The sequence below is a fragment of the Oryzias latipes genome, chromosome 2 (assembly GCF_053564925.1).
Source record: "Oryzias latipes strain Hd-rR chromosome 2, Olatipes_Hd-rR_3.1".
Lineage (NCBI taxonomy): Eukaryota > Metazoa > Chordata > Actinopteri > Beloniformes > Adrianichthyidae > Oryzias > Oryzias latipes.
The window spans coordinates 16240904-16254792 of record NC_136238.1 but is presented as its reverse complement, the minus strand read 5'-3'; the positions used below and the strand labels follow the sequence as shown (position 1 = coordinate 16254792).

The 13889-nt window shown below is 39.5% G+C and overlaps 1 protein-coding gene across 1 annotated transcript in view; it reads left to right on the top strand.

Moving 5' to 3' along the window:
* Positions 1-8409: 8409 nt before the first annotated feature.
* LOC101162908 (nck-associated protein 5) overlaps positions 8410-13889 on the top strand; it is a 165462-nt gene continuing 159982 nt past the window's right edge. The window contains exon 1 of the mRNA XM_078943191.1: positions 8410-8619. The gene's annotated coding sequence lies outside the window, so the exon portion shown is untranslated. The remainder of the gene's footprint in view (positions 8620-13889) is intronic.

The following is a 13889-nucleotide window of genomic DNA, read 5'->3' as shown; positions in this document are numbered from 1 at the left end:
TTTGTGTCTGGCTAAAACTACATGACACCCACTCTTTCATATATTGGTTGTGAAAGAAAAACCCTTACACAAGATTTGCATCGCTTCGACACTAGTATCATGTAGCGACAGTCCAGTGTGATCACCGTATGCTACAAGCACGTTCAAGAATGCCAGTTTAGCTCTCCTCCCATTCAGACTCCAGGCTGCCCTGATCCCAGGACATCAAAAGGCTCCCTGGAAAGCCCAGACAGGGCGATGTAAAGGGCTTCCCAGTGAGTACGAAGGAGTTTGGTTGTGTTCCCATGGGAGAGCTTCGTCCCGCGGGTTGATGTCCTCTACAGCCACATTGCCCCTCTCATCTCTGACCAACAACTGTCATCGGAAAGTTTTTGAAGCAGAGCTGAGACTCTTGTGGTTCGATGACACGCCACATATCCTGTGTTTCAAAGAGGGAGCCCACCTTTAGATGAGACTCTGGCCTGAAAGAGGGGCTTAATCACCACAGTAACTTGTCTGGGTTCGACAAAAAATACATTCAGTTCTAAAGGGGACCCCTTGGATAGCAGCGATTTAGATGTTATTCCCTTGCCTAACAACCCGTTTTAACTTAAAACTTATGGCTTTTCTTTCAAGCTACACCAAAGAAGTTAGAGTCATAAAGTATAAACCAATGCAAAGTCCAGATCTGGTAGGTCCCCTGTTGACCTAGTAAAATGCATGAAAAGCAGTTTGGAGTTTTCGTGGGACTTAAATAACAAAAAGTCCACTTTCTGCTGAAGAAACAGTCCAGCATTCAAGCCACTGAACGCATTTGATTATCCAAGCTAAAAGGAATGTTGTGTTTGGGAAAGAAAGTCTGTTTGAACTATGTGAGCGTGGCAGATGAAAAATCTATTCATCTCCATTGTTTTAAAGAGAAGTCATATGTTAAAACAGCTGTATTACAGTAAAAAAAAAACCTTAAAGAACAACTCTGATAATCTGATAAAGACACTAGACCGGAGCAACCCCACCACCACTTCCCCTTTCCATTGCTGAGAGCTCTCTGTTTACACGCTCTCCCGCTAGCATACAGCTCTTCACACCCCCAGCCTAAAATTCCCAGTGCAACAAAAAATGTTGAGCAATACTGGAACTATTCAGCCATTCAGTTTTGAGCCAGATGCCAGCTCAGACGAGGAAAACAAACACGTACATTGATCTAGTTGTCTACCAATGGATGCATCAGAATGGGGCGGAGCAGGGAGCCCATTGCATTTTCTACGTAGCAAATACAATCAATTGTTTTCGTCTGTTTCTGATTTAAATTTGAAAAAGGATATACTCTGAAATGCAATTTTAAGCCTAATTTTCTTCTAATTTGTCCTCCAAAAGCATGTTAAAAAACACCAGAAACACAATTTTCATCTAAGTGGGTCCTTTAAGATAGGTAAAAGTTTCAGCAGCCTTTTTTAACCTATCCTAATTTTTAAAGGTGCTTGGTACTATTTAAACTAGAAATTCATCAAATTTAATCTTCAGTTTGAAAAATTGAAATGAATTGATTTGAAATTGAAATTTCAAAACTATGTCTTGCATTAAACAGGTACACAAAAGTAGGGTAGGTTAGAGTTTAAAGTGTTCTTATTTTCAACACAGTGCGTTTCTTTTTTCATCCTCTGTGTGAAAATGCAAACCTTTTATCGTGGGGGTTACATTCTAAAAATGATTACAATATGATAAAAGGGGAAATCCACAAAATAGGATTACAGATATTTTAAAACTGTAAAACTCTTAGCTACAACCTTTATTCACTTTTCTCATCATTTTGCTTTTTATGCCAAATCCAGAAAATCAAATTGTCTGATTTTTAAAGTATTTATTCGTAAATTATGGAAAAAATAAATATTTGGTCAATAACTAAAGTTCAACACAATACTTTGTTATATACCCTTTGTTGGCAATGGCAGCAGTCAAAGTTTTTCTGTCTGTCTTTACATGATTTTCACAAACTGTTGCTTCTATTTTGGCCCATTCCTCCATGCAGATCTCCTCTAGAGCAATGATGTTTTGGGCCTGTCAGTGAGCAACACGGACTTTTAACTCCCTCCAAAGATTTTCTATAGGGTTGAGATCTGTAGACTGCCTGGATTTGAGTCCCTGATGGCGTTGTGTGTTACTGATGGGAGTCTTTGTTACTTTTGTCCCAACTCTCTGCAGGTCATTCACTAGGTTCCCCGTGTGGTTCTGGGATTTGTGCTCAGCGTTCTTGTAATCATTTTGACCCCACAGGGTGAGATCTTGTGGGCAGCCCCAGATGGAGAGAGATTATCTGACTAAACACTTTTCTGCCCCACTGTATTGAAATAAATTATTATAGATTGTATATGGAAGTCATATGCAGTGAGGGACAGACAATTTTTTACCCAGATATGATCCTTGTATGGATTTCATGTTGTTTCAGACACACAGATCAAATGTACCCAGAAATACTAAATGAAGGCGCTGCTCATCGTGTTCCATGTTCCTCCCAGATGGGATTTTTGAGCTGTAATAAGACTGAGATCTTATTCACAGTTGGGTTATCACACCTGTGTCTCCCTGGAAAAGTCCCAGTTGTGCATCAAATATTCTCCCATGACCTTAAAAAATAGGTTTAATTTTTCTTTTTTTTTAGGGATCCAGGCCACCCAATTGGCAGATTCCATTGTTTGCACTACTGGATTTATTGCACAATTCAGAGTGAAACCTCATGTGCGTCATAATTACAACTATAGGTTAACAGGCCTTTGACAGTTGGGTGTTGTTTCACACTGTTTGTCTTTTTGTTACATATCCTTTTATATCTTTATATGTGGATTTTCCAATCTGGGTGTGGAAAGTGTCTTTTATTCAGAAGGGTAAGAGCCAATCCAACATCCACAGCTAATTACAGGCCACTGATCTCGTCATCTGTCGCAAGCAGGCTCTTTTTTTCCATGTCAGTGACAGCCAAATGGGACCTCATATCCGTCCTCCAGCCCGCACAATGCTTTCATTGAAGGACTATGAGGTGAGAGGAAAACAGAAAGAGAGAAACTGTAGAGTTCCTCTTTTTATCCCAGCTGGCATGCTGTCCATAACAGGACAGCTACCTTGACTACCCCCTACCATGCCTGAATTTTTGTGTGACCTCTTTGTCCCCCTGGAGCTTGGGGAACAAGGATGGAGGTGAAGGCAGTGGTGTATTTGCAGCCTAGGGGAGCCTAGGGGGAGGAGGAAAAGTTGGCAAGAGGCCTGACTGTGGCACTGCATACAAACACTGGGAGAAAACATGAGGCTTGCTTGTGTATCTTTGTTTGACTCTCCCATCCCCTCACCTCAGGGAGAGTGGAAATAAAAGTGCACGAGACAGCCATAAGATACAAGTTAGCCCCTCCAGGCAGGCACCGTTTTTTCACAAAAGTCTGGGATGGAGATGTGCACGGAAAGCATGTGAGGATATACTGACCGTAAATTCAATAAAATGAATTTTACAGTCAAAACTTGGCAGCCCTTCCTTTAAAAATGGTGGAAAAACATTCTAATAAATGTCACGGGAATCTACAGAGAAACATCAGGAGAGTAGCCATCGTTTATCCCAACTGTATAATGTATGTCCAACCAGACAAAGAGCTGACACTGTTTTTTTTTATGCTCTGCATTACTTTCCTTTCTCATCTAAATTTCTTTAGCTTGATCTCCTGTGGACTCGGAGTAGCTGACATCAGCGCAAATGCCACGATTCCGTCTGATTTGTGAAAGTTGAAATCTTTACCGTATGTACTGTACGGGTCTCTCTGGGGTCTCGCTGTCTTGGTCTGTTGATGTAAAAGAGGGCCATAACAGAGACTCCATTGCAGCTGCAAATAACATTGATGTGGCACTTTGACGTTACGGTCTAATGCAAACCTCAAGGGAAACGTAAACCATCTCTACCTCAGCACGGGTTTTTGACAATGGAGTCAGATTTTATCTCAAGATTCTCGGTTATGTAAATTGGCCCAGGGTCGTCTTGTTTTTATGTCGGCAGAAGCGACAAAAGGTCTTTCTCTTTTCTGAACTTGTATTTCTGTTTTGGTTTTGAGAGTGCTGGAGGCATCACATCTGGATCTCCAGGACTGGCTGGTGTTTCATGTACAAACACATTTGTCCTATGTGGGATTTCCTGCTGAAAAAGAGTGACCAAGACAGGTCCTGCAAAGAAGCTTGAAGTAGCACACTGTGGAGTTGACTGGTTTATGGTCTTTGTGGTCTCAACTGCAGCTGCAGGCTGCTCCAATGGGGGACATATTGTGGTTAAATGGGAAAGCAGACAAACTTGTCCAAAAGATGACAGGAGGATCAAGAGATTATGGGTCCTTGTTCCACCTTTGAGATTTCATTGTACTCCTGCCACGTCAAAACAATCACACATTTAATCTATCGCGACCAGGCTCTGGAGCATTTCTGGAAATGTTTTACTAAACCTCCGGTTGTTTGCTCGCAACTGAACAGAGTAGTTTTGTGAAATGTCATAAAAGTAAACAACAGGATCTATGCTTTACCAAATTGGAGACAGTTAACATTTGAGTTAAACTATAGGTTTTCAGTTTGTTGTGCACCGAGTGATACTTAAACCCTTAGAATTATAATGTCACATGCTGTAAATTCCAGTTGTTGGGGTTGAGGAGCAAAAACTGCTTTTTGCGAGCATGACCCAAGTCTGGCCCATGGGCCAAATGTGGCCAGCATTCAAATTTCTACCAGGCCACAAGGTCCTGTCACAAAATCAGTAACATGTGGCCCCCTAGCAATTTTCTAATAACTGTGTATAATTTCGTGATTGTGATTGGCTAAATAACTTTTTGAGTTGTTGTAAGCCTGTGGCTACTTAACCTTCAGAGCCTTAAGGGCCAAATAAGAGGAACAGATTTATTTGTTTCTGTGAGTGAAATGTGAGAGCTATTTGTGTTATTTCCTGTGCACCAGATTAACATTTAGAAGTTTACAGTGAGCATTTAATCATGAATTGTATTTTATGTCAAGCTATTTTACATGAACCCAGATTTAATGTGGGCAGAAGATTTTTTTTTCCAGATTTTAAAAAAAAGATATAATTATTGTCTTCAAATCAGAAATGCACAGTAATTTAGGTAAAAACGTATATTATCAGTACATGTTAAGAAAAGGAAAAGTATTCAATTGTAAAAAAAAAAGAAAAAATGTTCTTAATTTATTGTTATTATAAAGGTTTAAACAATACTGGCCAATTGGTTAGCCCACACACATTTTCACCCTACCAAATCTGGCAAAAAAGTTTGGACACTCAACTCTTACAGCTAGATATGACCTGTCTGCCGGCAAAACATGGGGAACTTGTATGTTGGAATGCAGGCATCCCGTATAAAAAACAATGTCGTTGACCACTCGGTGATCCTGTTGAGTGAGATATATATATGTCCTTTTTTTTTCTTACCGGCAATGATGCAAGCAATAGGTTGTAGCAAACACTTTATATTTTCTTTTTCTTTTTTCTCCCGCAAAATCCAGCAGATTGTGCATTGACTTTGATTACAGTGTCAAAAGAGTAGTATTTAATCTAAATTGTAGTAATAATAATATGCAATATTGCAAAATTTTAACCAACAGTTTATTTCGCACTAGATTGTGACATATCCTAAATAGTTTTAGACAAAATAACACAAACACATAATTATTTGTAGAAGTGTTCTCTTTAACTCTCAAAGATGTTGCCCATAAAAGGACATTTGGCCACACAAATTTGGAAGTATTAGTAAAAATCATAACATACACATTTCCATTTTTTCTTTAATGAGACGAAATTCAAACTCAGATTGCTAACTTTTCATTACGTTTCCACTCTGTTCCAGCATTATCTAAATAACGAAATTGAAAACGGTTTGGGATAATTTTGGGCTGATTTTAGAACACCAACAGGAACCCAGTGACAACTTTGAGAGTAGACGTGTAGAATGTTTCCTTTAAAATTCAAATACACAAAAGTGCACCCCAGAGAAAAAGGACTTACTTTTAAGGTAAGAGAACAGTGTTTTCAGTTACTACTGATCTACCATGACACAGACTTACCGTCTCCTGCCAGTGTTCCTCCAGCATTTCTAGGAAAGAGTATATTTTAAGGTTCTGTGGAGGTCATCTTTGGGTGCTTGGGCCTCATCTTTCTCAGAAAAATTGCCCCAGTAAAATCATCTGCAACAACATACAGCACTGGAATCTACTCCCTCGCAGTCGCTTCCTCTGCACTCCTGCAGTGTTAGAGCTTCTTCCATAAAGGAGTTGGGACCTCTTGGCTTGATTAGCTCCGGATGTGCCTCGGGTCAAGGTGAACGCTTGAGGATCATTGGTCATTACCTTCCTGCTTAACTTTCAAACACATGCCTGCAGTAATTTATGTGCAAAGGAACACAACTGCACTTTTGGGAGTACACCTCTAAAAAGGGGATTTAAGGTGTTTTGATACCACAGGAAAGAAGTGTATACTTCCTAGATAAAATTACAAAGAGAAGAAGCTTCTGAAAGAGGAAGATATGTGCAAAGTTATGGACACACCAGAAATGTGATGTGTGTTCAAGAATGTGTTAAGTGTGCGTTTTTGAACGTGCATTCAGCCCATGGCAATTACACAGGACAGGCAGGGATGGTCTTCTTCTTTTTCGACTGTTTACTAGTGCATGTCTGCCACAACAGCTGGAAGAGGCTTGGTGCGAAATGTTGAACCAATGTAAATTTTGCAAATCTTGCTCCAGGGTTTTTCTTTCACAGCTCCATTCTGATATATATGAAAGACCCGTCCTATAAATCTGGCTAGGGACAAACCAGAATAATTAATTTCTCTTCCGTGATCACTTAAAAAAAACAAAAAACAAAGGTACTTCAGTAAATTAAAGGGGATGCTATCTATTCGTCACTATCAAATCCAAGCCTTCTATTTCAATGCTTGCAATGTGTTAAGTGGCCACGTGTTTTGCACAAAAAGCCCTGAAACAGAAACTTGCGTAGCATACGTGAACAGAAGAGTTCAAGCGTGCAAGTCCAAATGCATTTGAAGTATGTTTAGAAAGACTCGGTTTCTTTAACACACAGTGGAGAGGGGGATGTGAACAAAGCTTTACAGAAAGCAAAAAAGAATTTCACCAACTGGAAAGAGGAAACGCATGCAAATATTTTTGTGGTGTAAAGCATTCTATGTGTGATTGAAGTTGCAGCATTTTCAAAACCAACCTATTAGAATTGAATTCATGGCAAATTTATTAGATTAATATTTCCAGGCTAAATGTCAACCCTCCTTTGATTCAAGGAATGTCTCATTTATTATTAGATTGCCAGAAAAAAACACAAGTTTTCAATTAAACAATCAAAGATTTCCATTAAAGGAATCTTTCCCAGAGTCGTTCCAATTTCCCCCCGTCTGTTCATAACATTTGATGCCAATGCAATAGCGCTTTTTATCCAATTAGCTGCTGACATTTGTGTCTAATGCTTGTGATGAAAAGATGACTTCAATTGTTTGTCTCGCGGCGGTGTCCTCAGCCTCGGCCTCATTTCTCCTCCGTGGGTGAATAATGCTGCAATGCTGTGACCTTATAGCGGAAGAATGCAAAAACAGAGCAAAATTACTGCAGAAAATCTTGGGTTTGCGAGGACGAGCTGGGGCTGAAGTGAGCCGTTTGTTTTGCACAGGTCATGGATGACAAGCAGTGGGCGCCTGACGCTCCAGCCGACTGGCTTCAAGCCCGCGCATTCTGCAAAAATCCAATGCTAACAGTAGACTTAAGGAACACATGACTGGATTGATGTTTCTTTGCAAATTTAACCCTGGTTGGAAGGAATGCGGTACTCTAAGGAGAGCCCTGCAGAGTGGTCGAAAAGAAGTGGAGCCCCGGTGGCTCCAGGCCGGCATGAAGAAGTCTGCTTGTGAGTCATGTGCCTCTGTTTAAATGAGAAAAAGGAAGGGGAGGGAAAAATGCAAGAGAGGCTCAAGACACTGCCAAACCAAGACACTTGAGGAATGTAGCAACAGCAGCCCTTGTATATCATTTGCGATCGAACCATGACTGTCATTTCTGTCTGAGTAATTTCTGCAAGGGTAGTTGGCAATCTTACTGCAACTGTACCCAAAAACTCCCAAGAAAACACTAAAGATATACAAGTCTTTCTGTGTTTGTTTGAATGTTTGGACATCCTTTTCAATGCACACAAGTGTTATCTGACCACATGGTGGGACTTCTTTGGTGCTGGCAGTTAGTTAATAAACACTGTCAGCAGCTGCTGGTGATGTAATGTGGAACTTCTCCTCAATCCTCCTTGTCCTCCCGCCCCACCACGCCTCCTTTACTCCTTCTTGCACTGCCACCTCCTCCCCGCTGTCTATTTACAAGTTTTTACGGGCTGTTGCTGAACATTTCCAGCACAGATAGTGGGTTCAAATGTGTTTGTGCTCAGCTGTTCCCCCTTCCCAACATCACCCAACGCAACCCCTGCAACTCTTCCAGGGGAATTTACGACAGCATGTTTTTAGCCATCAAAGGGGAGGTCACATCACTACGCTGTCCTCACAACTAAAAGACCCCTGATCGTCACAGAGCTGCATACCCGCTGAGTGGACCCAGCTGACATAGTGTAAGTTTAGATTTGTTTTTACTTGTCATCTGAAACTGGAAAATCTTGGTAGAGTTGGGAAAAGAAGCTCTGCAACATGATGTTTTATCCAAGTTTAGCCTCAATTCTTTTGAATTAAAAAGTTTTTTTTTTTAAATGTGAAATCAGTTCATCTGTCCCGCAACAATGTGATGTTTATTGCTGTCAACATTTTGAAATTGACTGGTGCACACTTTAAAATTAAAGGCTGTTTACCTTTTCAATGTTGTCAATGTGATATGAAAAGGCTTTTAAAAAAATGTTTACTGTTTTTAGACCAATGTTTTTGTTAAAAAAAAAAAAAAAAGATTTCATGTTTCCTCAAAGTTTTACAACATTTTGTTAACCAGATGCCTTTTTTTTTAAACTTGAATACTGAGTGCACCAAAAAAAAGTTATGTCAGTAATATTTATTTCCTTTATATATATATATATATATATATATATATATATATATATATATATATATATATATATATATATATATATATATATATGACCGGCTTGGTACATCGGTTGGTAAGGTGCAGGACTGTCATGCAGGAAACCAGGGTTCAGACATCCACAAGCGGAAACTCCTGTCACAACTTGAGATTGAAGCGCTACAATATGATGGCAATACCACGGGAGAGCCAGGACAACAGGTCAGAGAGGAGGCTATACCACACACCCACCCTGATATTGGGTACACAGCCCCAACAACCACAGATACGCTGAGCGACGCAGCAACTGACCTGAAAGACAAGATCATGTCTAGAATGAACACTAGGCAACCCCGATTGGGGCATTTTATATATATATATATATATAATTGCTATTAAAATTATTATAATTTGAAAGTGTTTTTAGATTGTTTGCGTACCACTATGATTGGTGTTTGTTACATAGAGGAATTTCAAAATGATTTGAATGCTTCTAGCTACTTCCTGATGGTCTTCACATTGACAACCCAGTCTGACAGTGCAGTGTCTTCCTAAATGCTAAGTTATGTCTAAGGTAATTATTATTTCCTAATACTTTCTTTATATCTATAACTGTCTTTGCTTTGGTAATTTAAGTTTAATGGTTTGGATCACTGCAATTATTGAGATGAGTTTTACCTGAGCTACACAGATTAACTTCCAGTTTCTATTTTGTCAAATAGATTTTGTTGTTTGGCTTTTCTTCCTGTTCATATCTTTCACCTCGTGGCAGTTACTTCCACACTTCTGTATTGTTTTCTCTGCATTTTTCTTTATTTTTTGGTTCATGTTTTGTTAGTAGTAGCTGTCAACCATTTTTCAAATCTTACTTTTGTCTTCTTCAAAGTATTTTTTTTAAATTTTCATTTGTTTATAACTTTAATTTGCTTCCAGCAAATGAAACTACAAGAGGACCCTACACCTCAGTAATAACAAGAACAACTAAAATAATTAGTCAGACTTTGAGTGTACGAAAAAAAAAACATTAGCATAACATTAGCATACGTTAAAACCAGATTAGTCAGGAGAAAGGCTTTTTTACATAATTTATGCCCTCCTATGTATAGGTGACAGCTGTGCACAATGATTGAAGGGGTGTAGAATGAAGAAAAAGTCATGAATATTTTTATGATAGTAAAAATAAATGATAACATGTCATTAACAATATTTGAGGTTACAGTATAGACAAAACTTAAATGATTTTGTCATTTTTGTGTGTTTAAGTAATTTAGTAGTACCGTAATGTGCAAGCAATTAAAAAATCCACTATGGTGGACTTTTAATCACTTTTCTGGACTGAAAATGATGTTTCGTGCTATTAAATGGATGTCTTGAATGTTTTTCCTTGAGAGAAAGCACAGTGGAAACATCCACATGTGCTGCTGTTTCTCAAACTGTCTGCAGCCAGGTGATGAAACACACGTGTTGAGCTTTTCTGGAGAGCAGCAGGGTTGGGAGTTATAGGAGGAGGGGGGACAGTTACGTATTTTGATAAAGGTTCGGAAAATTGGAAAATTCCTCTGCCCTCTCTTGGCTCGCTGCATTCCCCTTGGGCCTTCCTTTTTTTTTTCCTGGTTGTTTCCTACCTGCGGGGGCATCGTAAGAGTTCAGCAGAGTGTCATGCTCCTGTGTAAAGCACGTCGGGTTGCAGTTGCAAGCCCAGAACAGGAAGCTCATTTCATGGTTTTCTTTTATTTTCCAGGATGTGTATTGCATCTGGTGGGATTAGTGGATTTCAGGGACTCCATCCATGTGCAGGATGACAACATAAAAGTCATTGTTACTTTCCAAACGACTTCCAACCCCCATTAAATTCCGTTAGTTTCGCTGACTGAACAAGATTGTAAGCTGCTATGATAAGGTCAAAGTCTTTTCCAGTGAACATGACATTTTCATGACAAAACTTTATCTTCAACCGTTTTGGTTGATAAACATTTTAGGTGTTATGCTACATTCACACCGGCTTTGGCAACACGTGTTAAAGCAACCACTTCCAAAAAAGTAGTCTGAGTAAATGTGCATATATGCAGACTTCGGGCCTCTGCGTTCAAAATGTTCACGTGTACACATTGCTACGGACGTTTTTAAGTCAGTTTTCGGGCTCTACGTACCAAACACGTGGCTATTGAACAACTGTTGAACGTTAAACCAGTTGATGTTTGACTGATCAGGGATTCAGATTTGGTAGTGACATATGGGGTAGCATCCTTTTCATCTCACAAAAAGTGGCAACCATTTGAAAGTGATCTTGAGGGGAAGATTAAAAATTACGGTTTGTGTCTGGCCAGCATTATATGACACAGAGTCTTTCATATGTTGGAAAAGAGCTTGTTCTCCACTTTTTGGCACAAACTGTTGGGGGTCGCCACAGCAAATCAGCTTTCACTGAGTTGCAGAGGTGGTTTGGCAGAGACCTTTAAGCCAGAAGGCCCTTCCTTACACAACCCTGTATTTTTCCGGGCTGGGGAATGGCACAGGAAGACCCAACCTGGGCCCTTTTGTGGCTACATAATTAGGCAGTCGCGCAAAGGATCTTGCACACGGACCAACACTATCTCATCATACCCCCTGGGAAGCTAACCCTGGTTTTCTTGTGTGCCAGTCCTACACACAGCCAAGTGAGTCATCCAGCTACTACATATCAGGAAGTAGCTGTGAAAAAAGAAAGCCTATAGCAAGATTTGCACCGCTTCAACATTTCACACCAAGCTTTATAAGTACATGCGCTGGTCCAGTGTGAACACCGTATGCTAAAAGCGCGCTCAAGAACCCACATTCAGCAAGTTCTCAAACATGCATGACATGCTGGGTGTATATGTATAATTTTGATTAATTTCTTTGGATCATCAATTGTGACAAGTTTTCCTAACTTGCCAGCTTTAAAAATAACACAAATTAGGTTATTTATTCAGTCTTTAAAATGACAAGATGTGATGCATATCATGCATTGTTGAATAAAATCTAATCTAAATGCAGTAGGAGACAGAATTGGAGCATTTTGAGTGATAGGCTTGATTAAAAATGCAAAAGTCTGTCAAGTTTTTGAAGAAGTTGGCTGGAACATTTTTCTCCAATTTTGCCTCAACATAAGATATTTCAATTGTTTTAAAGTGAAAAAACAGGGGTCGGACTGTCAGGGTTTCAGCGTCTGCTCGATAACCTCTTTATTCTGTCAAGACAATGACTTTAGAAAACTAGAGACTTGTGCAAACAAATGTATTACCACACACAACTGTCCTGACAAAGCTCCTTTCTGTCTGAACACAATACTTTCAGCATTACAAACATTGCTGCTAAGAGTTTCTTCACACCGCTTTTCATTTCCATGGAGATTAAAAAAAAGGGACTTTGGTCAAGGCTTTGTAGCCATGGAAGTGCTTGAAGCTGAGAGCTTGTGGGAGAGAACTGAAGACTTCCAGCAAACAGCATTGTTTGCGTTATTGTAACGTGAAACTGGAAAAATCCTTTTAACAACCACCTTTTTTTTTGTTAAAGCTGCACACAACATTAGCAGTAATGCTTTTTTTTTTTATGAGGGCAAACCCCATTTTGGATTCTGCAGACCATCTTTATCTGTTTTGATTGAAAAAGTTGTACTTTGTCAGTAAGCAGGGATCGGTCCAAGCCAATCTGAGTCATCATTTCCCTGGCAACCACTCTCACCAATCAGAAGTAAGCTTGTTGGAAGGCCACACCCCTACCACTTGAAAGTCGGCTTGAGATTATTTGTCAATCAAACGTTTCGACTGTTCAACCAAAGTCCACATACCTTTATCGAAGCACCTGATTGGCCAGTTTCTGCCTTGAATAACTTTGATTACAGAACGAAATATGAACAAAATGTAAAGTAGATAAAAATAGAAGATATGATGAATGATAAAAGGCGCCTTTATATGGCACTTTACTACTTTCTTAGAAGGCCCAAAGCACTTTATAGTCACAGTTCCATATTTACACATTGATGGCTGCTCTGCTGCCTAATACGAGTGCCAACCATCAAGAGCAATGTGGAGATTCAGTGATTTGCCCAAGGACACTTTGACACATGGGCTAAATGGGCAGAAACTGAACCTGTGATCTTCCGGTCTGAGGTTGACTGCTCTACCTGTGCTCAGGTCTCTGCACTGGCTTCCTGTGGCTCAAAGAATAGACTTTAAAGCAGCTCTGCTTGTTTATAAGCTTGTAAACAATCTCTGACATGTAAGTGCCATTTGAACCATCTCGGACTTTGAGGACCTCAGGCAAAGAATGTTTTGCTTTAATTTGCATTTTAAAGTTATTGTTAAGTTTAGACCATTTTAAAGGCATTTGAACCACTGTGTGTAAGCAAAGTTAAACAACTCCAGATAGCATCATTCGATGTATTTATTAATTACCATAAGTGCTTTCATACTGTTGCTTTTTTTTGCATTTAACTTAAATGTACAGTGGTCCCACGTTTAACATGGAAATTACTTTCTAAACTAACCTGTAGTAGGTGAAATCCACAAAGTAAGATTACCGATGTTTAAGGCTGTAAAACCCCTCACTGCACACTTTTCTCAGAGAGACATTAACAAACTCCCAAATTTCAAGTTCATATATTCATTCGTATATTGTGTAAAAAAAAACGGCATGCTGGATTGCATTGACAAAAATCTGCGAGACAGCGAAAAGTGAACCATGACATAGAGAGGGATCACTTTACAATGTTATACTCGTTTAGTTTTTGAGGAACCAAACTCTGCTTGGTTACGTTTAGGAAGAAAAAAAATGGATTTTTACTGAATTAGCAACAGTAAAATGTTAACA